Below are 23,752 nucleotides of genomic sequence, written 5' to 3'. Positions count from 1 at the left end.
GGCGTATGGCATCCGTGACGGAGAGAAGGGCAGTCTCGGTACTGTGCCTAGGCCTGAACCCGGACTGAGAATGGTCTAGACTGCCGGTCTGCTCAATGAAGCTGGAGAGGTGGTGATTAACGTGCTTCTCCGTTAATTTGCCGATGAACGGCAGAAGGGAGATTGGCCTCAGATTGGTCATGTCCGACCAGGGGATGGTGGTGTTTTTCCTGATAGGCTTGACCATGGCCTCCTTCCACTCCCGGGGGACCAATCCCTCCGACAGGGAGCGGTTGATCACCGTCAGAATGGAGGGGCTGAGGACACTCCCAATAAGGTGCATGACACGGGCAGGTACTGGATCCACTGGGCTACCTGATTTAATAGTCCCAATCAGGGAGTTGACTTGGTCCAAGGTTATCTCGGGGATGAAAGATAGCGTAGCTGGAGCAGCGCAGGCTATTCCAGATTGGAAACTGGAAGAGGAGTCGTATTCATCCGCGGGTAGGCTTGATTGGGAAATATTCCGATAAATGGCATCAATTTTATCGGAAAAAAACCCAGCAGTGTCATCGCACAGTTTTTGGGTCAGCACTTCTGGGCTGTCGCAAGCGACGGGCTTGGTGAATGTGCAGAGAACCTGGTACAGCAGTTTGGAGTCGTTGCCAGCCTCAGAGAGTTGGAAGATAATATGGGACTTACGGGCAGCTCTGATGTTTTTATGATAGTCTCATTGCTGAGCTATACCTGTCTCTATCGACAGTGCTGCGCGAGAATCTCCAGGATTTCTCCAACTTCCTACAGGCCTTTTTCTCCGCACGCAGTATGTCCGAGTACCATGGTTCCTGCTTGCGGCCCGAACGCCGATTGCAGCGTCTTAAAGGGGCAATAAGGTTGACCGCAGTACTCAAGGCATCGTTGAATTTGGACAGGGCCGAACTGGGGGAGTCATCAGATATGATAATCTCAGCATAAAGCCTTATTGTGGTTCATACATATAAATCCTCTCTGGTATTTCAAACGGAAATCCAACACAATGTAGTCCAAATTCGTAATCCCAATTGAACTTCTGGTAGAAAGTACTACCACTGCTGACCGGCCATATCCGCGCGGATTATCATATCTGATGTTTGAATTATTATACATATGGACCAATAATTACGACTAACTGCCTGTGTGAGATTAAGCCAGCCAGTTATACCTATTCAGATATCTTAATTGGAACAATAATAATTTCTTGTGGTTTGGAAGGATCCTACACACATCAGTGGTATTCACAGCTGGTGTTTTCTACTATTATACACACCCTGAAGAAGTTCTGGTGGTCTGAACGAAACTCGTTGGCTGATGATCCTTTTGAGTATAGGAAAATAATAAAAAACGGATTGAGAATATATCAAGACTTCTTAATTGGATGTGGACTCTGAAAAATTGGAATTGACTGTATATGATTGGAGTGGTGCCCTAAAACTTGATGATAAACATTTTGGATTCACGTTTCACGTGAGGTGCCCCTGGACAGAGGGTACCTGTTTTGCAAGTGGCACACTGGACATATTTTTGAATTATTGATTACTTTTGGTCGATACAAGATTGGTGCTATATCTTGGTGCTCATATCCACTGTCCGTTCTCTAGGTTTTGAAGGAAACTTGCCTTTAGAGAGGATTGAGCTTCATGAACCAGATGAGTTGTTGTTTGTAGCGAAGGATGTGACTCAGAAATCTAGGTCGACCCATGAGAAATTGACTGAGTTAGCAAATAAGTATGATGTGGATTTGTCTAGGACGAAAATGCTGCAGGGAAACCACAGATTGCATTATACTGATCAAGACCTATAAGAGAAGAGAGTGATCGGTCTAAAGACTCACATTCGGGAACTGATTATAGGGATACGAGCTTGGAGTAGACTTGATGAATAGGAGAAAATGTGGTCAAAGAAAAAGAGTGTTAGAAGGAGTGCGACTGAGACGCCCCCTCCGGGTGGAGGAATGGCAGGAATTGAAGCGTACCCTTTACGGGAGGTGGCTAATGGAGGATATGTACATGTGCCCTGGAGTTGGGGAGATTTGACTGCCTTTACGAATGATTTCTCAAAGCTGCGAGAGAGCCCAGTTGAATTGTACAAGCAGGTAGAGAGGTTTGTCAAGATCTCGAAAGAACTGTGGATCGATTTGAGCACCTTGTTTGACATTGTGGTTCCAGGAGATTTGTGGGTAGCATGTAAGGTTGCTGTTGAATGACCCACTGTGGAGCCAGAGAGGGATGCTGTCACAAATGGACCATCACCTCTCGCAATGAAAAAATACGATCAAGTGATTACGTGGTTGAAGTCTAAGGTATCACCACAGGATATTGACTGGGTGAAGATAGATTGGACGTTTCAGGAGCCTAAAGAAACAGTGCATGAGTATTACGAACGACTATTACAGGTCTTTAAGCAGTACAGTGGGTCAGATGTGATGGATCCTAGGGACATGGGACAGTTTGTTTCAAAGTTCGTACTAGGGTTAATGCCTGACATTTGTCTTATGATCCAACAACATTTAATTTGCTGGCAGAACAAACCGCGGGATGTTATTTTGAGGTATGCTAGATACTGTAGTGATGAAATAGACTTGAAACACAAAAAGCTCAAGGACAAGCTGATGCTGGTCCTGATGCAATCTGCTGACAAGGGAGGTCAGGCTCAATCGGGGGGAGGTACCTTAGGGAGGAGACAGAACGGTCAGAAAAAGGGAAATGGGGATGCCTCTAAGCTAAGGGTAAATGTAGCGACGTTGAAAAAAACTACTGAGTGCCACCAGTGTCATCAGATTGGACACTGGAGACGCGAGTGTCCCTATAATACTGCAAATCAGGAGCAGCAGGAGGAGGAAATGGTTCAGGAACAGGTACCTCAGGTGACGACGACATCAGTAGCAAAGACTAAGCCGATAAAAGGGGGGACTTTGGCTCCTCGAGTACAGGTCCCCCAGCCACGAAAATATCGACAGGGACTCGGACTTACCGGCAGATACCTCTCTTTGAGGAGAGTGATGATTGTTAGACCCGTTGACATGACGGTGCCTGAGAGGGGAGGAAGACTGCACACTTGGGGCAGTCTTAGAGGTAGACCAGAGGGGACCATTTGTAGAAGCTGATGTTGATGGTCACCCTACCACCTTTTTGGTTGATACTGGTGCTACCCATTTTACTGTGAGATCTGCATTAGTCCCCAACCTACCCCTCTCGGGACAGACGATCCAAGTTTTAGGCTTTGCTAATAGGAAAATGACAAATCCTCTGACAGAACCGATTCTTGTGAAAATAGGGACATTCAGGGATAGGCATCAATTTGTGGTGTGTGATTCAAGTCCTGTTTGTTTGCTAGGGAGGGATCTCCTGTGCAAGCTTAATTGCACCATCTATTGCACCCCTCAGGGAGTGGAATTGTAGATTAATGATGACGACGCTACCTTTAAGGTCGCGAATCAGCATGCGTGCATTGAAATGTACCCTGCTTTGACAGGGGAATAGCTTCCTTTTGATTTGAGAGACTCAGTTTCACAGGTGGTGTGGGACTTTACTGGAGAAGTCATAGGTTTGATTAAAGGTGTTGAGCCAGTTAAGATTCAGGTCAAGGAGAATGTTGATTTCCCCAGAACACCTCAGTATAGTTTGACCCCAGAAACGATTGCAGGAATAAAGCCTGTGATTGAATCTATGATTAAGCAGGGAATACTGAAGGAGATATTGGTGAGTCCATGTAACTCTCCAATAATGGGTTTGCAGAAACCGAGTGGGAAGTTCAGGATTGTACAGGACCTGCGCCGAGTGATCAATATAGTTGTTCCCTGTTGTCCAGTGGTAACAAATCCATCTGTAATCTTATTTCAGAGCTTGTGCCAAGCTTAGTGGTTCACTGTCATCGATCTCTGTCAGGCTTTCTTTTCGATACCTCTGCATGAAAAGAGCCAATTTTTATTTGCTTTCAGGCTAGAAAGTCGTGTTTTAACTTGGTATCATATCCCCCAGGGGTACCAAAAGAGCCCATCGATCTTTAATCAGATCTTGAAAAAGAATCTTGAGAGTCTAGTACTGCCGCAGAACTCCGTTCTCGGCGAGTACATAGACGACCTCCTTGTTGCATCAGAGACTGAGGGTGCGTGCAGGATTGATACAATTGCTTTACTGAACCATTTGGCAGAGAACGGACACAAGGGTCACCAAATAAGTTACAGTACTGCTTCAATGAGGTGCAGTATATGGGGCACAGAATAGAGAAGGGCAAAAGGAAGGTGTCACCTGACAGGATTGAAGCAATACTGAACATGATGGTGCCTTCAACACAGAGAGAGGTCAGGGTGTTCCTAGGGATGGTTGGCTATTGCCGCCAGTGGATTGCCAACTTCTCATTAAAGGCAAAGTCTTTGCAGAGACTGATGGACAAGGACGTGAGCGATCCAGTACCATGGGACAACAACTGTATGAAGGCTTTCCTTGAGTTGCGAGAGGACCTTTGTCGTGCTCCGGCACTGGGAATGCCTGACTACAATAAGTCCTTTTCACTGTTTTGCTGTGAGCAAGAGGGTTGTGCATTAGCAGTCCTAGTTCAGGATCATGGAGGTGTCCGTAGACCAGTTGCCTATTTTTCAGCTACTTTAGATTCAGTAGTTTCAGCCCATATGTCTCAAATCTTTTGCTGCAAAGGTGTCAGCATTGAAAGGTGTGAAGGCATTGTGATGGGTTAACCATTGATTGTTTATGTGCCACACTCAGTTGAGCTACTGATGACCAGGACCAAGACACAGCACTTGATGAATAATAAGCTCACGCACTACGAGCAGGTTATACTTGCTGCGGAGAACGTGACCCTTAAGAGGTGCTCTGTTTTGAATCCTGCTACTTTGATGCCGTTGCCAAACAGGCTTGATGAAGATTGTGAGGACCATGATTGTCTTGATGTGACTGAACTTTGCACCAAACTGAGACCTGACATTGTCGATGAACCATTGCTTGACCCTGATGAGATTTTCTTTGTTGATGGTTCGTGCATAAGAGACAGTGTTGGTCAGTTGAGAGCAGCATTTGCTGTATGCACTATTTCGGGAGTTGTCAAAGCTGCTTGCCTGGAAGGAGTATACTCTGCTCAGGTGGCCGAACTCACAGCTTTGACTCGTGCTTGCCTGGCCGCAAAGGGAATTCTGATTACCATTTATACTGACAGCCATTACGGGTTTGGTGTAGTTCATTACTATAGACAGTTATGGTCTCAGAGAGGTTACATGACGTTGTCAGTAACACCCATCCGGAATGGAGAATTTGTTAGGCTGCTCTTGGAAGCTTTACAGGACCCCTTAGAAATTTGCTGTTGTGATGTGCACGGCTCATGGTAAAGGGACAGGTTTCGTGTCACTTGGAAACCACTATGCGTACGAAGTTGCACTATTCTGTGCCGAACAAGGTTATTTGTTCACCGAACAAGAGATAGAAGGATGCGAGGAAAGAACCGAGTTAGACATGGTGCTTGCCATAGCAGATACTTGGGATGAGCTTAGGTGCATGTAGGAACAGGTGTCAGACTATGAGAAAAGTGAGTGGATCAATTCAGGCTGTGTGAAAGGAGATGTGGACATTTGGGTCTCGACTGATGGGAGACCTGTGTTGCCAGATGGGGTGTTGAGTCCAATGGTGAGACAAATTCATGGTGCGGATCACTTGGGAAGAGATGCAATGATACGAGTGTTCAGACAGACATGGTACAATCAAAAGTTTCGCGCAGTGGCAGAAGGTGTTTGTCAAAGGTGTGTTACGTGTCAACAAATGAACGCTGGGGAGAGACTGCAGTCACAATGGGTCACATTGGGAGGTCTGGGGGACCGTTCAATAAGATGCAGTTGGATTTCATCGAGATGCCCAGATGGAATCACTTGAGGTACATTTTGGTGGTGGTGTGTGTGTTCTCACGGTGGGTGGAGGCATACCCGACACGCAGGTGCGACACACTTACAGTAGCTAAGCTATTGTTGAGGGAACTTGTGCCGAGATTCGGGGTCCCGACCTCTTTGGAATCGGTCAGAGGAATTCACTCCCATAGTGAGATTATGAAGATGCTTTGCACAGCACTGAACATTGATCAGAGACGCAATTGTAGTTACCGACCAGAGGCTTCTGGGATAGTGGAGCAGATCAACAGAACTTTGAAAGCTCGGATGGCGAAAGTGTGTTCATCCATGTCTCTTAAGTGGCCAGATGCCTTGCCTTTAGTGTTAATGAGTATGCGCAGTACCCCAGACAGGAGAACAGGTCTCTCGCTTCATGAAGTACTGATGGGAAGGGCAATGAGGTTACCAGCAGTGCCATCGACAGCCTTGCTGAGTATCACAGATGATCTGATCCTTGATTAATGCAAGGGGCTGATGTCATCCGTTCTGTGTCCCATCAGGTGCAGGTTGCTGTGGTTCCGGCTTCCAGTGATCTCTGCCATGACCTGAGACCGGGTACTGGGTGCTGGTTTGGAAGCACGTGAGAAAGAGCTGCTTGGAAGGGACCCTACCAAGTCATCCTTGTTACGAACACTGCTGTAAAGTGTTGAGGGCTACAGAATTGGGTGCATGCTTCACACACCCGTCGAGTTCCAGCACCCTTGGAAGAATCAGCTACTCTCCTTGATGAAAATCCAGCTGAAGTGACAGGGCCACAGGAGGGGACAAGCCAAGCTGTGAGGGTGTCTGAAGAAGCTGGTGATACACCAGATCATGCTGAAAAGGGTCACAACGGAAGTGAATCTGAGACTGCTTCTGAAAGGGGAAGTGACTGTGAAAGTGACCCAAAGCCAAACTCAGCTGAAGAGAACAGTGAGCAAAGTGAGCAAGCCGAGAGCAGGAGAACCAGCAGAGCAGGGGAGCAGTGGCCAGGAAGACAAAGGTGACTGAACCTGAGGTTGGTTGACGAGAGGAACCTTGCTCCTGTGTCTGAGGAGTCAGAATCAGACGGAGATGTGGGAAGGCAAGCTCGTGGGGGACTGAGAAGATCAAGGCGAAAGAGGGTGCTTTGTCAGAAGTACGCGACTCCTGAGTGGACCTACCCTGTGACTGATGCCCGGCATATTGAGATCAGGGAGGTTGAGGGCAGTGACAGTGATCAGTAACAGTCCTAACATCAAACTGGACGTGCTGCTGTTGGCACCGGGACTTGAGATTGAAGGTGTACTGACCATCACTGTTCCAAATCCACCAATTATAAGCGGAATTTGTCATCTGATTTTGAATAGGTTGCTTTTTCCTACATTTGGCTCTGAAATATCAACTCAAGAATCTATTGTTATTCGTCTTGAACTTATGGAATATGTGCTAGAAGCCGTTGGAACAAATCTTATTATTGATGAATGAGACTTTTGTAAATACTTGCTGTAAATAACCTAGGTCCGAGTGGAAGAAGAAGAAATTTAGGGACTTCCCATGGAGGATGGAGAAGGGTTAGGGTTGTCTATTGTTCGCTGTACATAAGGAACTGAAAATAAAAGGGGACTTTCAGCCTCTGAGGTGAGGTTCGAGTGATTCTACAGGAAGAAGGAAGAAAAAGACTTTTGAACACTGCTGTTGAACAATTATATTGACGAGCAAGTCCGGAGACCATGGAGGCTGGAAACCCGAATCGTAGAGCTAGTTGCATTGTAGGCACACTTATAGGAGGAGTGATACTCTTCATTATTCTAGTAGTTGTAGTTTCTTATTTGTCACCATATGACCAGGCAGTAGAGGTTGAGGGTACACCTACACCTACTACTCCTAGCAAAGAAGAGGTTAAGGTAGGGCAAGACAGAGCTTTGCTGCTAGATGAGAGTTATAGATTACATGCAGATCTGTCTAAGGGTAATTTCAAGCTTAATGCGTATGCAAAGTTGTTGTATGAGTATATTGATGCAATGGATGCAAAAGATTGTTATGTGTGTATGCAATTGCCACTTCTGTAGACGAGGGTATTAGATACCATCATCTTCCATTGGCATATGGAATTTCATGTAGTTTGCTGCTTATCATATTTTATGGTCGCAATCATTTCGAGTATTTCTTTTCGAATTATGATGCGGTGCTTCCTGAAGTACCGGCATACAAGCATTTGAATAAGTATGATTATTGTAAGTCGGAGGACAGACTTGGAACATATTTTATTTCGACTCAGGAGTTGGATACAGCTTTTGCACATCGTCATAATCTGACGTGCTTATTGTCAGATACAGAGAAGAAATTCATTTATCGGGTAGAAATTAGATATCGGAAACAAAAACAGTTGCGAGATTCAGGACAAGGCAAAGTGGATAGGACAGATGAAGAAAAGTTGCACAAGTCTAAAGGGATTTATGGTCCAATAGCTCTGGAAGAAGTAAAGAAAGGGAAGTTGTGCATTCACCGACCACAGTCATATTATGAGAATGTCAACGTAGGTCGCACCACTTGTGAGCATACTTTCTCTTTGGAGTATTATGCAAAGGATTTCTTGCAAAGTGTGGTGCAAGTGATTCCGACGGTGTATTTTGTCTGTGGGAGGAATGCTTATGTGCGATTGCCTGGGAAATGGTATGGAACGTGTTATTTAGCGATCATTTTTCCCAAAATTTATCACACAGAAGATTTTGAACTTCTTGAAGGAAGACAACATGTGAGAGTGAAGCGAGGTGAAAGTGCAGGAGCCATAGTTGGGGATATTTTTGGAGCAATGATACCAACTTCAGCAGTGATCTTGAATGATACGAAAATAAGAAGGATGGCGACTGTTGTGAAAGAGTTGTCAGTGACTACAGCTAAGTCGTTGGTGTTAGTTGAAGGTGAGATGTTGTCGATAAGGCTATGGTTTTACAAAACCGTCTTGCTTTAGACGTCCTTCTAGCTAAAGAGGGAGGAGTCTGTAAACTTTTAAAGGTTCAAGAATGTTGCACTTATATACCAGACAACAGAAAGGATCTGGAGAAATATATAAGCAACATTACTGCAATTCATTATGAGATTGAGGACTTGACTGGAGAAACGGTGTGGGAGAAGATGGTAAAGGGTTTGGTAAGGTTGGAAGTTGGTTTGCGAACCTTGGAAAAGGGATTCTTGGTTACATCTTGAAGCCCATAATAATAGTGGTGTGTTGTGTAATTGGAATGTGGGGTTTCGTTAGAGCGTACAAGTGGTACAAGTCAAGCCGACTGGAAAGGTCGATGAGAATGCAAGAGAGACGAATGGAGAGACTGCAGGACAGTCAATATCAAAGTCTGAAGAACATGGAGTTGCTCAGGAGAGGAAAAATGGCGGTAAGCTCTGTATGAGTCGGATTTTCCCTAAGGATGGTGTAGTGTGTGATGACACGGGTCATCAAAGGGGGGGGGTGGGCTGAGAGAGCGCCATGTTATTTTTTATAATTGTAGGGGTGCACCATAATCCCGAGTAGTCAGCACCCACATATTTAGAGGGTTTACTAATGTAGTTAGAATTGTAATGTTAGGCTGGGAATCAGCACGATATGTAGTGATGTGTTTATTAATCAGAGACTAATGTAGTGTTCTAAACGAAATGTAGTGTTGCCTAATGTAGAAGCATAATCATATGTGAAATGTCGAATTACGAATGAAATGCTTTTGAAATATATACGTGCTTATTAATGAGTGAATTAATACAGGCTTTTAATATGAAAGGTAGTGCTTACATTGAAAGTAGGATTAATGCTCTATAGTGGTGAAATGTAATGTCATGTTGTATTAGAAATATCTTTAAAACGTGCAAAGGCCTGGGACTTATTAATGAGTGAATTAATATAGGCTTTTAATATGAAAGGTAGTGCTTACATTGAAAGTGGGATTAATGCTCTATAGTGGTGAAATGTAATGTCATGTTGTATTAGAAATGTCTTTAAAACGTGCAAAGGCCTGGGACATGCTAAAGCCAGTAGAGGCCTAACCTTATTTTAATTTGTTAGCCTTAGTCGAGAAGGAAAGATTTTCCCTCTTCGGGGGAAAGCTGTCCTCAGCAAATCCTAAATTGTAACTTCAAATGTTTGCAGAGATGTTCCCATGTATTTCAGCTTGCAGGTGCAAGGCCACATGGCTCGTTAGGTAGAAGGGTTCATTGTTTAGGAGTTAGGATAGTAGGCGCGAGAGCAGAGGAGCTGCCAAAGAATTTGGTAGTGCAACATTTAGAGAGGAAGGTGCAGGGCCGGACTGGGAACCAAAACCGGCCCTGGCAAAGTGCCTGGCCAGCCCTCCTCCCCCCTCCGTGGGGTTGGGGATGCCGCCAAGCTGTTTGTCAGGGCCGGTTTTTGGCCGATTTTGTTACCGGGCTGCAAAAACGGCCCTGAAACAAAAACGGCCCCTAGGGGCCAAAACTGGCCCCCCACCCGTGAGGCACACCAAGGGATTGCCCGGTGCCCGCAATGGCCAGTCTGGCCCTGGGAAGGTGCCTGGGACCCAAGGACACACCAACGGCCGCTTGATGGAGAGGTGCCATACTGGAAAAGTCCGAAGATCTTCACCTGCCAGAGGGGCGTACCTCTGGGTGTGTCAACTGTTTTTGGGATTTTGTATTAGGGACAGCACCCGAGGGTGGAGAGCAGTTTTTAGTTAGGGGAATGATAGAGCAGGATGTAGGTAGCCGTAGAGAGAGCTCGGGAATGTAGGGCAAAGTGGGGTGTAAGAAGGAGCATCTTAGAACGAGCTCGATAGTCAGACTATCTGCTTAAAAAAAAGTAAATGTACTTCTTTCGAAGTCTTCACTGATGACAACTTTACTCTTGCTTGATGGGAATGTTAAGTAGGGATGTCACTTTAGAATAGTGTAGGGTCAGACTAAACATTTTTCTTTCCTTTGTAAATGCAGTCCAAACTTCAAGTAGGGACTGTTCTTGGTTGCCTAATGTTACTCGAATTGACTTTGCTTTTTATTCTGAGTCGTCTGAGAATCTTGCTTAGGTTTATGTTTGTATTAGAGCCAGTCTACTTTCTGAATCTTTTGTTGAGATGTTTGTATGTCCAACTATTTTTGGCTTTGTAATAAACCTTTGAAATTTCAGTTTGTAGTCAGTGGTCCTTTGAGTTAATTTGGAATCAATTGTAAAGCTGTTCAAAGATATAGTGGGAGAAACCTTCCTTTAAACTTCTAGAACAGGGAAAAAGATCCAGTCGACCTGGTTTGGGATTCTAGAGATGGGTAAGAAAATCTAGATGAAAATCCCAGCTTCGCCAGAGTATAGAGTGATGGGTAAAATTATGTGAGGTTTGATGAGGATACTTGTGAAGTAAAAAACCTGAGAGGCAGCGGATTTAGTGAGAAATGGAAAGCTATGGGAAAGCTTTGAGTTAAGAAGAGGTAAAGAAGCAGGGAGCAGTGGGGTCAAGAGTGGGATGAGAAGTTAAGATAATGGTAAAATTAGGTCAGACGGATTTCCTAGGAAAGCCAAGGGATCAGAAGGCTTCTGCAAAAGGCATGATTCGAGGAGATGGGAAGGGTAAGGGCACAGAGGGGTTCGAGGTGCGTGGGGTTAGGCCTGTATTTTGTTCTACATCATAGCCATGCCCAACAATTATCACAGGTAGTGCTATTAAGTCACGAGCATGTCTCAAGTAAATCAACAGTGAATTGAGGAGATAACAAAGACTGTATCCATAACATTCTTTCAACCCAGACCTCACAGGAATGATGTCATACCCAGATTTACGTATTTTCCATATTTTGTGGAAGTTACATTATCCCTCTGAATTATTAGTATCATCAAGAACCCTAGAGAATATTATAGAATATGACACACAGCAGTTGTGTATACTAATGTTTTTGATGCACATTGACCTGTTTCAAAAGCATAATATAATAGAGGTGTATTTGTTATTTACCCTCTCAACATATAGGCACATAATGATAGTTCTGTAACCACTATCAACGTTGAAATATTGTCCTAAAATGTAACACATTTCGAAAGACTTCCTGGGATTCACATGTGAGAAGTTTAGCGAGCATTGGGCATTTTAAAATTTACAAAATTAACTATTAAACACTCCAGTGCAGCTTTCTTTAAAGCCCACATTTCTCAAAACTTGGCATGCACATACATTTTATTTAGCCCATGTTCAATTAAAAAATAGTATAAATGTTCTCAGCGATTTGAAAAAAGAATACTTTAGATATAGTCATCGCTTACTCAAGATGTAGGTATGCACAAAAAAATCATATTGAGCGAGATTCCAAAACAGGTGACATTATCAGTTTTCCACAAAGCTGTTGTAATTGAAAGTCTGGTTTCTTTTTCATGAGTTTGGACTGGGAATTACACAAAGAGGTTAGCGCGAAGGTTTTAACTATTTAGAACGTTCACGACTGTGGCTAATAAAATATACATTAACTCAAATGAATTAACATTCAAACTACTGTAGATTCATGCAAACCAATGTGCATTTAAACCATCAGATCCCATGTGAATCCATGACACTACTATTGCTGTAAACAATATATTTTTAATTAATGCATATTCACAAACACGAATATAAATTCATACAATATCTGTTCAACATCACATTTAGAGTCAAGTAAACGTCATGGGCCAACTAAAAATAAAATTTCAATCAAGCACAGGATGGCCAGGCAACTTCTATGCATTAGAGATAATTATTAAAAAAAAATAACATCTCATACGATTTGGTGCTCTAGGAGAAAGGGAGGTCACCTAACAACCTTAAAGAAACCACAAGATTCCACAGTTATAAAAAAATAGCGGGAATCTCTCAAATATTACAAAAAAGTCAACAATCAAATCCAATTATATTAATGAATTTTCCAGTTTCTGAATTCAATCCACATGCTTCTTGCAATCCTATGCGACGAAACACGTATTGGCTTGTGTGAAGGTCAACAATCTTGGCTTATGTCGATGTCAAGAAATGTGGGTTTAAGGATTGGAAGAAGCCTGTGGACTGAATTCTGAGACTGAAATATAAAGTCATGAATATCATTGGATTTGATTGATGACCTTTCTGTAATATTTGTGAGTGCTCGGGTTATTTTTGTAAAAGTGACATTTATTCAAACTAGATAAACCCTTTCCGTGCATTACACAACTTAACTTAATCACTGCCATTCATAAAATACACATACAAGTTAATGGTGCAGAAGGTGTAGACAGGAACAGTGCAAGATTATCAGTGATCTGGTGCACCTCTTCTATCCCAGATAAAGGCACATACTTTCCATTCCAAACTGCAGCATAGCACCTCACTATGTGGAAAGGGTGCAGATGGCGCTATCCCCTAGGTCCCTCTTGTCCTCGTCCCATTCATAACAATTGGAAATAACCCATTTCCCGACAGAAAAAAAGACAAGAGGAATGCTGGGTACCCTAACCCTGCCCCTCCCACTGGGAGTACATAAGCAGTACTTACCCAGCAATCTGCCTATTCTTTTTTCTGTCTGTGAACAGAATGGACGTGGTGCTGGTGCTGCTCCTGCTGGGTTGGGGTGGCGTTTCTTCTCTCTTATCCCCGCCCGGCTGCCTGGCTGTGCGGCTGGGGGATTTTCTGCTCTGTCTCCCGGCCTGCTGGGAGGCAGGGATGTTTGTGGCCGGCTCTGTCGTGCTGGCTGGCCCTTTGTGGGTGATGCATGTCCTTCCGGTTGCTTCCGGGTCGCGGGCGTCTTCCTATGCCCCGGCCGGGTGGTTGATGCTCCACGCTTGATGCGATCCTGGCCTTATTTATTTATTTATTTATTTATTTATGCCTTTTTATATAGCGCAGACTTTACCGGAAGGTGTCAGAGAGCTTCACAATAGGAACAGTAAAGATACATGAGGAGAAAATTACAAGTGAATAAATTACAAAAGCAAATGTTAGGTTACATGAGGCAAAAGTGACAATTGTGAGCAAACATAATACAAGAGGTAGCAAACGGTACATTACAGGAGGAAAAAGTGACATGTGTGCGAGTTACACTATTGTACAAAGTACAAGTAGAGGTATAATACTGCAATAAAAGGCAGAGACTCAAACACAAGAACAAACGTTACTCAGGCAATGGTGGCACTTCTGCAAGTATCTAAAGCAAACAAAATGTAAGAGGTAGCAAACAGTGTGTTACAAGAGAAAAGTGACGTGTGCATGTTACAAAAGAGTACCAAATACAGGTAGAAGGATAATACTGCAATAAATTGCAGACACTCAAACCACAAGAACACACTGGGAAGGCACTTCAATAGTCATGGAGAATAGAATTTTCTATAATGGAAAGTCTTCCTTCGGATACTAGAGAGGGCGTGAATTAAATATGGAAGTGTCTTTGAAGGAGGAGGACTTTGAGGTCAGTTTTGAAGGCCTGGGAGGAGGTGGTGGGTCGGAGCTGAGGCGGAAGTGAGTTCCAGATTCTCACTGCGTTGCCTGAAAAGGATTGGGCCATCAATCTTTCCTTCTTAAAAGTAGGAGGCTCAAGCAGTAAATTTTACTCATTACGTGATGGCCTAGAGCCTCCAGAGAGTTACAGTTCATTCACAAGGTAGTGAAGAGAGGAGGAGTGCAAGGCTTTGTGGGTGATACAGGCAGTCTTGTAGACAGATGTTGCCTCGATGGGAAGCCAGTGGAGGGTGGATAACATGGGTGTGATGTGGTCGCTTCTTTTGGCCCCATAAATGAAACAAGCTGCTGAATGGAGAACAGATTTAAGGGGGGGGACAGGTGGGATTTGGGGTGGCCAGTAAGAGAATTGCAGTAGTACAGTCTGGAGAGGATCAGAGATTGGATCCGGGGTTTTAAGGTCTTGCTCCAGGAAGAAGCGATGAATTCCCCAAAGAAGGCGCAGTTGGTATCGGGTAGACTTTGCAATGGAATTGATGTGGGCGGTTAGATTGAGTTTTTTGTCGAGTATGAGACCAAGGGATTTTGCACTGTCGACAATGATGGGTTTATTGTTAAGTAGATTCATCTGATCCATCCGTTTGAACCGGGGGTGGAGAAAGTGAGGAGAAGTGGAGGAGGAGGAATTCAGTTTTAGAGGGATTCAGAAGTGACGTGCCTTACAATGGAGGTCTATAGCGATCTGTTTTCTGACTAAAGGCGGAGCTGAGTGGGCATCGTTGAGTCGCATTATATCCAGGGCCTCCTTACCAGCTCTGTGGTTCCTTGCAATTCGTGGGGAAACACTTGTATCTGTTTATGTGTTTCGTCAGCCCGTCGTCCTGTGGTTCTGGAGGTTTCCTTCATCTCTCCCATGTGTGTGTTCTTGTGGTAATTGGTGCTCTTCAGGCCGGGTTTACGCGGTTGTGCGTGGCTTTACCCTGTGGTTGGTTCCTGTGTTCCTGGGGATGTGCTCTGGGTGCAGATGGCTCATGGTGGCTTCTGTGTGTTTCTGCACCTTGCTCATCCTGGGAGGGAAGAGCGTGCCTGGGCTCTCTATCCTCTTGCTGCTGTTTCTTGCCTTGTGGGTCCTTGTTCGCTGTCGTTCTGGGTCTGGTGGCTTAGTGGGCTAATGCCTCCACTGTAGGGGCTTGTGTTTAGCCTCGTGGTCACAGGCTTGAACCTGGTGGGTCCACTCAGCCTTTCATCCTTCTGGGATCGGTGATATGTGTAGCATTGGGTGGGTAACAATAACGCATCTGTTATTCAGGGCCTGGATTCCTTTGGGCTGTTTTTTCTACTTCCTATTGAGACGGGTCGGTGCTGGGGCTCCTTAGCTGTGTCCTGTGTCACAGGGTTGCTGGTCCAGGTTGCGTGGGTTTTGCCTTTGGCCTTTCCTATGGCTTCTTTTCTCTGGTGTTTTTAGGGTGGGCCTTGTTATTCCTTGTTGGGTTTCCCACCTTGGGATTCTGGCTGCTGTTGGTTGCTTCTACTCTGCTTTCACTGGCTGCAGACTCTTGGCGGGCACTGTGGTGCTGGTTTGGTCTCCGTTCCGGGTCTGCCTCCCTTGCCGGTGGGCTTTTGGGGGGTCCTGGTCAGCCCTCTCTGGTACCCGCTGCTGCGTGGTATTTCTCTGAGCCTCATCTGCTCTGGTGCCTCAGTTGCTTCTTGCTTCTCCTGGGGTGTCCTGTGTTTGGCCTCTTGTCTGAGGGGCTGGGCTTCTTTCCTTCAGCCATTCCTCCCTGCTTCATCTGTTTTCGTCGGGTCTCGGTGGTGCTGCTGGGTGGGGCCTGCTTGGTCCCTGGTTGGGCTTACCCAGTGCTGGTGGCCTCCGCTTCACCTGCCCTGGCGTTCTTCTCCGACTTGGTTCACTGGTTTGGGTGACCGCTTGTCCCTGCCTGGTGCTGGTGGTTCTCTTTGCCCGGGGTTGTGCCTCGACTTTCGCCGGTGGTCCTTCTGTTCCCCCTTCATTGGCCTTTCTTGTGGCCTGTGGTCTTTTTGCGCTGTCCTGCGGCTGTTGGCTCCCTGGCCTTTCCCTTGTTGGGTTTTGGGTTCACGGTGCTGGTCCGCTGAGGGTGTTCTTCTTCTTCCTTGTGTGTGGAGTGGTCCGGGGGCTGTGCTCCAGTTGCTTCTGGTCTGCAGCCTTGTGGCTGCTTCTGCTTGGCCTCCGGCTGTGCCCCCTTGTGGACACCTGGTGCATTCCGCCCTTCCTCCCTGTTCCTGTCTGCTCTTGTCTGGTCTCCTGGGTTCCGTGGAGTCTGGTCAGGTTTGTTTTTTTGTGCTTGGTTGTGGCCTGGTGGGGTGTCACTCTTGGTCTTCTTCCACCTGTGGGGTGGCTGGTCCCTCTGTCGGGTTCTGGTCCTTGCAGGTTTGGTGTGTTTTTGCAGTTGTGGCCTCTTGGCTGAGCCTGTCGCCCGCTACTGTCTTCCCTGCATGCCTGCACTTGCTGGGGGTGTCGGGTGGGCAGCGGCCCCCCTCCCACTGGGATTCGGGGGGGTCCTGTGGTGGTTTTCTTCTTGCGGTTGTCTGCGGGCATGGCTTTTGGTTTCCCGGCGGTGTTCTTGAGGGTCTGATGGCCTGCTGCGTTGACTCCTGGCCTCCGTCTGCTCTCCTCTGTTCTCTGTGGTTCAACTGGGTTGGTCCTGGTGTAGTGGTGGACCTCAGCAAGGCCTACCAGTGCCAGGGGTTCGCCCTTCTCTGCACAAGTCCTCAGACCAATAGGATATAACTTGGCACAGAAACTGGAATAGTAAACAAAGTATTTATTAACCTTATGAGGTGGAACTACATTCACATAACACCCTTCGGAAGTTTATGAAGTAGAACACTGAATGGAAGGAGCTTGGTCCTTTTATACCCACACAGGGGCTCAAAAAAAGGCGGTACAAGTACAAGAAGTAGGTTTTAGGTACAAACAAGGTCGTACAGAAAATGCACAGTCAACAAGTGGGAGGAGCTAACAGTTGCTAATTCTGGTGAACACACCCTGACATTTACAGACTAACAGCAGCAGCATGGACAGCTGCAAGCTCAACTGAGCATGTGCAAAGTGGAAGAGGTTAAATATAACCTGTCTCTAGGCAGATTTCAAGAGAAGACAACAGCAAGGTAGGACAGAGTACAAGGCATACATGGGGTAGCACATGGCAAAAAAATGGCTGCAAGAAATCCAAAATGGATTCCACAAAACGGACAAGATATCCTCTAAATATGGGATGGCTTCTGCTAATGCTAATCGCTGCCAAATTACAACAGACGACCCTTTTAGCATTAGCTGAAGACATTCGTTCATCTGGGGTAATCTAGATATGCATCCTGTACATCGATGCTCATCAGTTCAGTGACCTCTTTATTTAGCATTTGTTGGGCTTTCATTTCAGCAACTCTTCTCTTAGTAGGTGTACAAGTAGTGATGCACATGGAGCAAAGCATAGGACAACATTGTATACAAGCACAGCATGTAAATAGTATCACCAACAGTATACATCAGATAGTCTAAAGAGTGTCCACAACCAGTTCGAAAAAGTCCATGTACCAGTCTCTGGGTGAATCTCCGCAGCAATCTTATGTAGTTTAGAGATTGCATCATATACTGAAGGCGAGTGATCCGGAATGAAAACACAGAAGCTGGTGCCGATGATACGACATGTACCACCTCGATCAGTAAGTATCACATCTAGCACCATGCGGTACTGGAGTGCTACAATCCTCGCAACTTGTAGCTCTTCTGTAATGTTCCCAAGTGCCATTGCTGTCTGATTGGTAAAAGCTTCCTCAACACGAGTCAATGCCGTATCTTTCTGCTGTTCAATGCAGCACCCACAAAAAAGACTAAACCCAAGTTGAAGTCGACATATTGTTGCTAAGCAGTGTCAGTTTGGTCAACTTCATCCATACTTATTATCCTCTTATTTCTGTTCTTGGAAATGTAATTGTAGAGTTTAAAGTTACGGTGATATGATGCAGGTGGCAGAAACACAGGGGGCAACAGAAAGGACACATAGCAGACCCTGGACCACCCCACAGGTAGTTGGTAATATCCCTTGTTGCCGCATACAAAGTAGGTAATATGTGAGCCCGTAAAACTGCTATTATTGGCACCTTCAATAGTCAGTACCACTGTACACTCACTCCTTCCTACTGGGATTCTCCCAACACTGCCTATACATAAATCTGCTTTAGCTCTGGTCACAGAAATCGCAAAATGTCCATTGTTCTTAATAGTTCTCATATTCGTGAAGACATAAGGTGTCGAAATATTGTCAGGTTGATACTCTTCCCATTCCCATTTAGTCCCTCCCTAGACACATCAGTATAAGATCACAACTGGCCACACTCCATTGGCTGCCAGTGGCCCAAAGAGTGCAATTTAAGGCTCTGGTTCTCACTCACCGAGCCCTACATGATACTGGCCCGGCGTATCTGAAGAAAAGAGTGACATTTCACGTGCCCAGCCGACATCTCAGGTCGGCTTCTCAACGCAGGCTGGTAATTCCACGCTTCAAGCGCTCTAGACTTGGTGGCTCATCTTTTTCGGTTAAAACAGCTACCCTCTGGAACGCCCTTCCGTTCACTCTCAGGGACACCAAAGATCTGAACTGCTTCAAAAAGCTGCTCAAAACTCACCTTTTCAATCAAGCCTACTAATACAATGCTGTGCTCTCTCTAGGACTTCTCTGTGGTTATGATCCGCGCCAGGATACTCAAGAGTAGTCGTGCGCGTAACAAATACCCATATAACATAACATAACATATTTATCTTGATAGCATACTTTATTGAGGTGAAAGTTAATCCCACCTACTGAAGGCTTTCCACAAGATAACAAAAGTGCAAACTAAGCTTGACAAGAAACATTGTACGAGAATGGAAGAGGAATGAAAGGTGTTCCTCCATTTTTTTGGTGAGCAGGTATCATCCCACACACCCAACAGTTGGTAGTATTTGTGGCATTATGACTGTGATGCAGCATCTGAATGAACGTATTATTTAAGTAGGATTGTCGATGCTTCTGCTCATGGTAGGAAAGCGTAAAACAATGGTGCTCAACTGGCACTGGAGTAGTGGTGATCAAAAGCTGTCGAGCAGGAGCGACTTTCTCAACAAACCAAGTTATTATTGCCATAACCACCATAGCAACAACAAACCCTACAGCACAAATAATCTTCTTAGCGCTAGGTTTAGCAACAGTCAATCTTTCTGCAGACATGATCAGCTCGTCGTTGAAACAATTGTTGGAGCGCTTAGCCCTGGGCAGCCATTGGTTTCTTCACCGAGGGTCAAGACGGGGGTCACTTCACAGGACTGATCCCCCCTTGCCACATCGGCACTCCATTTTACCAACCCAGGCGGTAGCTCAACCAGTCCTTTTCGACAATGCAGCCTCTTTCCTTGGTCTCAGTTGGTATTGCGATGTTCCAGAAATCATGTGGTCCAAGTAGTCTCCCTCAGATTAGTCAGGTGGGATCGCTTGGTTTTTCTCCATGTCCAGAATCTCTCGATGGTCAGTCAGCCAGCAGGTTCCACCAAGGTGGGCGACACACGTTTGCAGTGTGTGCTATGGATCCAATTCTTTCTGTTCGTCACTCGAACTGCTGTCCTCATAGCCAGGAGCACTTGCTCTGGTCCTCGCCACCTCGGTTCTAAGCTGTTCGACCTCTCGAAAATTCTGACCATAACCTGGTCTCCAGGCTGGAGATCGTGAGCCTCACCTGTAGATCTGTCAGAAAGAGCTTCTCGAACCTGTTGATGAGATCAAACTGTTGGTTAACTGTGCCAAAAAATCATTCATCAGAACACAAGGTACATCATGTATTGGACGTGGCTTGGGAACTCCCTAAATGTTAATCGGTCTCCCAAACACCACTTCATATGGTGTAAGTCCAGATCGTGAATGTGGCACCGATATTATGGACAACAATGCCAGAGGTAGTGCATCTGGCCATTTCAGGGATGTGGAAGCCAGTATTTTTGCTAACTTCAGTTTCAGAGTAGTGTTGTATCTCTCCACTAATCCTGCTGATTGAGGGTGGAAGACTGCATGGAATTTCTGCTTGAACCCTAATCCTAACAGGACATATTCAACAACTTGCCCAATAAAATGAGGTCCGTTGTCACTCCACAAAAGTTTGCAAACACCTTATCTAGGGAAAACTCCTTTAGAAGCACCTTCGCTGTAGTGAGAGCTGTATTATCCTTTGTAGGGTATGCCTCTATCCATTTACTGAAGGCACATACCACCACTAGGACATACTTCAAGTTATTGCTGCGTTCAAGTTGGATGTAATCCATCTGCAAAACTTCAAAAGGTGCAGTCGGTGTAGCAAACCCTCCTGTAGGAGTTTGTGTTCCTTTACCAGGATTATACTGCCAACAGATCAAACAGTACTGTACTATTTTTTTTGCTGTACCGGCAATCTCTGGATGCTCCCAGACTTGTGTGAGCAATTTCGTTATTGCTAGAGCTCCAACATGTGCCAACCCATGTGCCATTTGAACCATAGTCTTTAAATAAGCAGCAGGCAATTTCTACGTATTCATTTCTTTGTTACGCCAACAACCATCATCGTCCAATATTCCTCCTTTTGTCCATTGTTCAAGTTCTGCTACCGAAGCAGATCTCTGTACATCTAGCACTTCCTGTCTAGCATCATGCCATTGCTCATCTTGTGACTTCACTATGTACAAGGAAGTAGTGCTTTGTTGCATGGCAGTCTCACGAGCCATGCGATCTGAAAAGGCGTTGCCTTGTCCTATCTTATCAATGACTTTCTTGTGTGCGCTACACTTAATAATAGCAATTTTCTTTGGATATGTAAGTGCAGTCAAAAGATTATGCACTTGTTCTCCGTGCATTATATGTATCCCGTGGGATGTAAGAAAGCCTCTTTCCTTTCAGAGTAGGCAAAAATCATGGGCTTTCCAAAAGCATAGAGACTGTCCGTATAGATGTTCACACGCAAGTCAGCGCTAAGCTCACGCGCTCGTGTTAAAGCTATTAGTTCAGCTGCTTGAGCCAACTTCTGTGGTATGCGAGCTGTCTCTACTACTGTCTCAAGTGTCGTAATTGCATATGCAGCTGAGGTAGTGCCATCTGGTAACTTCAAACATGACCCATCAACCCACAGTTCCCCATCTACATCTGAAAGGTGTGTATCTTGCAAATGGACGCGACCCTTTGTCTGTTCCTGGGTAAGGAATATACAATCATGAAGCTCTTTTGATTGAGACTGAGTCACAGGGTATAGCAACAAAGTAGCTGGGTTTAGAGTCGCACACCTCTTTAGGGTAATGTGAGGGACAAAAAGTGTCAATTCGTATCCTGTCAAGGAGCACTAGTTAAGTGCTGCATTTTAGTCTGATTCAAAAGGGCATCTACTGCATGGGGTACTAGCACCAACAGTTTATGTGACAAAACTATCCCTTCACTCTGACGTATGGACACAGCTGTTGCTACAACTGAACGGAAGCACCCAGGCAATGCACAAGCAACGGGGACAAGAACCGCTGAAAAATACGCACATGGACGCTGCTTGTCACTGTGTGTCTGTACTAAAACTGACAATGCACACCCATCTTTCTAGTGTACATAAAGTGTAAAAGCCTTTGTATAATCTGGAGTGCCTAACATTGGTGCCGAACAAAGAGCTTGTAACTGACGAAAATCATCCTGGCATTCATCTGTCCATGGAAGGGGCATTGGAGTGTTTTTAGTCAAAAGCGCAAGCGGGGGTTTAACAATGTGTGAAAATCCTAATATCCATTGCCTGCAGAACGAAGTCAAACCAATGAATGCACGGACATCTTTCTGAGTAGAAGGAACTGGTGTGTCTAAAATTGCTTGAATGCGATCTGGTGTCAATGCAATTTCTTCCGTGACACTTTATGATGGTGTGTGGCAAGAAAAGAAAGAAAAGACAAAGGACATTCTTCACACTGTTCTGGCGTATCAACTGCCAACAAGATGTCATCGACATATTGTACGAGAGCTACTCCTTCAGGCAAAATGAAAGAATCAAGTTGTCTCTTTAATGCTTGACTGTAAATGCTAGGACTCTCAGTGTACCCTTGAGGAATTCTACGAAATCTGTACGATCGATTATTCAAAGTGAATCCGAACAAATATCGACTATCAGGATGAATAGGAATCAAAAAGAAAGCATTCTTCAAGTCCATCACAGTGAATGTAGTCGCTGTCGGGGGAACCAAAGTAAGAAGTGTTGTTATGTCAGAAACCGCAAGGTATTGCGGTACTACAATCTTGTTAACTTCTCGCAAAGCAAGCTCAACTGAGCATGTGCAAAGAGGAAGAGGTTAAATATAACCTGTCTCGAGGCAGATTTCAAAAGCAGACAACAGCAAGGTAGGACAGAGCACATGGCATACATATGGTTATGTTATGTTATGTTATGTTAGTGCTATTTGTATTGCGCACGGCTGCTCCAGCGAAGGAGCGTCCCGGCGCATGACAAACAAAATGGCTGCCAGAAAGACAAAATGGATTCCACAAAATGGAAGAGATAGCCTCTAAATACAGGATGGCTTCTGCTAATGCTAACCCAATCGCTGCCAAATTACAGCAAAGGTTCTTGCCTGGTTTGGGTCCGCCCGGGTCTTTCGGGTGCTGTGGACTTCCTCTGAGCAGTTGTCCTTTTGCCTGCTTCGTCTGTTGTGCTATCCCCTGGGCTGCTTGTACTCAGCCTTCTGGTTTTGTCCGTTTGGCTGCTGGGGGCTCTTTCTCTTCTATGGCCTCTCCGGGTCTCTGTTCTCGTGTGGGGTGGTGGTAGTTGTGTGTCCTCTATGTTCTGGGTCCTCACTGGTCCAGGCTTGCGGGTTATTGCCTTGTTTTGGTTTCGGTCCTGCGTGGTCCATCGTGGGGGGTCTCTGGTCCCTCCAGGCCTTTGCTTTGCCTGTCCTCTGCTGGGGCCGTTCCCTCTTTCGCCTTCCACAGGGTGTGGGTTGGGTCGTCGGGTCCTTCTTTTCGGACGGGTTGCTTGGCTTCGGCTTTCCAGCTGCTTTGTCCAGTATTGCCTGATTCTGCCCTGTGGGTTTCTCCCCTGCTCCTGCCCTTCCTTGTGGAGGGCTGCGCCTTGGAGTTTGGTTTGTCTGCTTGGCGTCTGCCCTGGCTCTGTTTTCCCCTTGTGGGTTTAGGTTTCTGGGCTGTGGTGCATGGGCTTGTCCCACTCCTTTTGGGCCCCTGTGGGCTTTGGGTTTTTTGGGCCCCTGGTGTTCTTTGCCATCCTCTGTGGTGTTGATGTCAGACTTGCATTATTCCCGTTCTTTTTGGGGCATCTCTGGCTGGCCTGTTTTTTCACTGGTCTCTGCTTTGGTTTGTCTGCTGCTGCTGTTGGCCTCCTTGGGGTTCCCTTGCTCTGGTCTTGGGTTCTCTGGGTCGTTTGGTCGCCAGCCTGTTCCGTTAGGGGCCTGTTGCGTCTCTTCTCTGGTGTTCAG

This window comes from Lissotriton vulgaris, chromosome 1_1, assembly GCF_964263255.1.
Source record: "Lissotriton vulgaris chromosome 1_1, aLisVul1.2, whole genome shotgun sequence".
NCBI classification, from domain to species: Eukaryota; Metazoa; Chordata; class Amphibia; order Caudata; family Salamandridae; genus Lissotriton; species Lissotriton vulgaris.
The sequence above is the reverse complement of the archived record's forward strand: the minus strand, read 5'-3'. Positions refer to the sequence as shown.